This window comes from Mastomys coucha, unplaced genomic scaffold (genome assembly GCF_008632895.1).
Source record: "Mastomys coucha isolate ucsf_1 unplaced genomic scaffold, UCSF_Mcou_1 pScaffold23, whole genome shotgun sequence".
Taxonomy (NCBI): Eukaryota; Metazoa; Chordata; class Mammalia; order Rodentia; family Muridae; genus Mastomys; species Mastomys coucha.
The window spans coordinates 46949594-46953247 of record NW_022196906.1 but is presented as its reverse complement, the minus strand read 5'-3'; positions in this window follow the sequence as shown (position 1 = coordinate 46953247).

Genomic DNA, 3654 nt, shown 5'->3' with positions numbered 1-3654 from the left:
GTGAGGAGAATGGAGGGATGGTGATGAAGGCGACGGCTTCCTAGTTGAAGTGATGAATAGAGTGAGCACAGTTGGTTTGGGTAGTAGCATACATAGGCAGAAGGGTTTGCCATAGCAAAGGTCTCCTTGCTCAGATGCTTGTTTCAAACCTGAGTCTTGCTCAGGGACCATGATTCTCATGTGTTTCACATCCCAAGGATGTGTGTTCTCCCCACTGACTCTACCCTGCCCCTGCTCTCTGTGGGTCTTATATGGAGTTTTAGCATTCTGCTTAAATATCCCATATATCTTCAATCCACCCTTGCTTTGAATTCACTACTCTTTTCTTGACATTATTGGCTCGTGGTACTTTTTATTCACCATGCAGTCAGTTTAAAAACCAAGACAAGCCAAACAACACTCCCCTCCATTTTCTTAGAGACAGATGGTGGTGCTCATGATCAAGAAAACTGAGGCCAGGTTTATGTTTTCTTACTTTTTAATTATCAATACTTTCCAAAGTGGAGACCCAACTGACAGTTCATTATCTGTTACTCTTCTGTCTCCTCAAAGACAGAGAACAATGGTTTCCCAACTCCATCCAACTTAGAAAATCGAACTTTGCAGGATTCGAAGAGGACTGTTATCATCTAACCATCAGTATACACAACATGGAACCCATACACGGATAAGGTAAATGCCAGAACCTTGGGCATAGGATCTTTCATCTGAAAATCAGAGTAGAAGCAGTGGTGGACTCAAATTAGTCCCCGTCCTGTCTGCAGTGGCTCGTATTTAGGGCTCTGTCATTGCTATACAGCCAGCCACTTTTATTCTGCAGTGGAGAGAGGAGGAATTTTTTTCCAGGCAATTAGCTTTAAAAAGAGTATGGTTCCTTGGCTTTACTGAAATGCCAGAAAAGATTATGAAACCTCTAAAGATCAGAAGAAAAAAAAGCCAAGATGGTAAATGACATTTTATTCATTAGAATGGATTTCCAAGTTCTTCGTGCCTCTAAAAATGTTTTGTCCTTTGTTCATTGTGAGGGGTCTTTGGAATTCCATTAGTCATAATAACAGCAATAAACCTGGCTTAGTTTCGCACTGCACTTTGCTTGAGTGTATGCAATTCAAATTATAAATGAGATTTCTTATAGGGGAGAATAAGAAGAGAAGGTTTCAAAGAATGATTTGTTCCCCCATCTTTGAGGAAATTTAATAATTGTGTAACTTACTTTTTAGCCCTAGGACAAAATGTCTGAATGCATCAACTTAAAGTACATGTTTATTTAGGTTCCTGGTCTCAGTTCAGGTCAGCTGATTCCATTGGTTTTTGGTCTGGGGCAAGCCAGAAACATCATAGCAGGATGGCATAGCAGCTCAAGAAAGTAGGAAAGAGAAGGATGGGAGTGTCTAGAGTTGAGATGCTCCCTTCAGTTATGCATCTGATGACCTACGAACTTCTCCCAGTTATGCCTCACTTTCTGGTAGCTCAGTCAGCTATAAGTTCATCGATGAATCAATCTGCCTTTGACATTAGTGACCTTATACGATCACCTCTCAATAGTGACATCAGCTGGGGACCATGCCTTCAATGCGTGAGTTTGGCGAACTCTTCCTGACCTAAGCCATAGCATCAACCATGTTCAATCTGGGTCTGGAGTCTGACTAGGCTCAGCTGTGAGCTTTAATAGTTCATATACCAGGGCCTATGGTTAGGCTTCTGAGAATTCTCTGTCTCTACCACCCCATGTGTCAGCTGCTACCACCATGCCAACCCCCAAGTCCTCCCTGGGAAATCCCACATGCTCTTCTCATTCAATTCTTCACAAGGTGGTACATCACCCTTTCAGCCTTAGCATTTCTGCCTGGGCTAAACTTCGCGTTATGACAGACTGGGCAGGTACCTGTGCTCTGTCCCCTTAAACCACATTTGGAATGCCTCTGTCCCTGACACTGATCTCTAACACCAGCCTTTTTTTGAGAACTGTGTCCTGTCACCATTTGAAGCTTTGCTCATTGCAATCGTCACTAATATTTTGTTGCTTATGATATCACTTTGGCCTCTCATTGTACCTATTGACAAGCTCTATAATCTAAACCTGTCTCCTACCTATGCTATGTAGACATTAAAGCAGCAAGGTGTCTATGAATGGCATGCATCCTCCTGGGTTTCTCTACTTTGTAAGTCCTAAAAGTCAAGAGAACATGGTCTTATAACACAGGCAGGCATTTCTTTCTTTCTTTCTTTTTTAAATTGTATATTTTCTTTATTTACATTTCAATTGTTATCCCCCTTTCTGGTTTCCCTTCCTCCTGGAAACACCCTATCCCATCCTCCCTCCCCCTGCTTCTATGAGGGTGCTCTTCCACCCACCCACTCACTCTCACCTCCCCACCCTCAATTCCCCTACATTGGGGCGTCTATCAAGCCTTCATAGGACCAAGGACCTCTCCTTCCATTGGTGTATGACAAGGCCATCCTCTGCTACATATGCTGCTGGAGCCATGTGTACTCCTTTGTTGATGGCTTAGTCCCTGGGAGTTCTGGGGGGTCTGATTGGTTGATATTGTTGTTCTTCCTATGGGGTTGCAAACCCCTTCAACTCCTTCAGTCCCTTCTCTGACTCCTCTATTAGGGACCCCATGCTCAGTCCAATGGTTGGCTGCTAACATCTGCCTAGGCATTTCAAGTGCTACTGGGCATGGTTCTTGATCTTATAGCTGACCATCCTGGCAGAGGCAGCAGGCAGCTCTGCCTTCTCCTGACCAGAGTGTAAAAGACAGGGTTTCTTCACATAGCCCTGGGTATCCTAGAACTCTCTCTGTAGAGCAGGCTGGCCTCAAACTTGCAGAGATTCACCTGCCTCTGCCTCTCAAATGTTGAGACTAAAGGCAGGCACCACCACACCCAGCTCAGTGAGTGTTCAATAGAGAAAATTCAGCTGAATCCCAGAAGTAAGGCACATTTGGGTTACATATTCTTTCAACAGGAAAATATACGGTTACCACTTTTACTTTATGATTGCACCATCAGGAAGGCCTCTGTCTTGGTTAGAGTTTTATTGCTGTGAACAGACCCATGACCAAGGCAGTCTTGTAAAGGACATTTAATTGGGGCTGGCTTACAGGTTCAGAGGTTCAGGCCATTATCATCAAGGCAGGAACATGGCAGCATTCAGGCAGGAATGGTGCAAGAGGAGCTGAGAGTTCTACATCTTAATCTGAAGGCTGTTAGGAGAAGACTGGCTTCCAGGCAGCTGGGATGAGGGTCTTAAAGCCCCCACCCACAGTGACACACCTACTCCAGCAAGGCCACACCTACTCTAACAGGGCCACACCTCCTAACTGTGCTACGCCCTGGTACCATACAAACCATCACAGCCTCATATGGGCCAGCAGGGCACACGCCTTTACCCTCATTTACACACTCACTCTACATGAGTACAATCTTTATGCTAGAGACAAAGAAACTGGGGCTAGGAAAGATGAGGTGATTTGCTCAAACTCAAACCAATGACAATGACCAGAATTGGGTTTATTTCAATGTGCCTAGCTTCAAAAGGCCCCTGATCTCTCAGCTCCATGCCGGCAGCTTTCCCTTTTTACAGCAAGCAGGCCAGCTCTCAGGAGAAGCACGCAGGCCATGAACAGGCTTTATGAAGGCAGGCTGTCA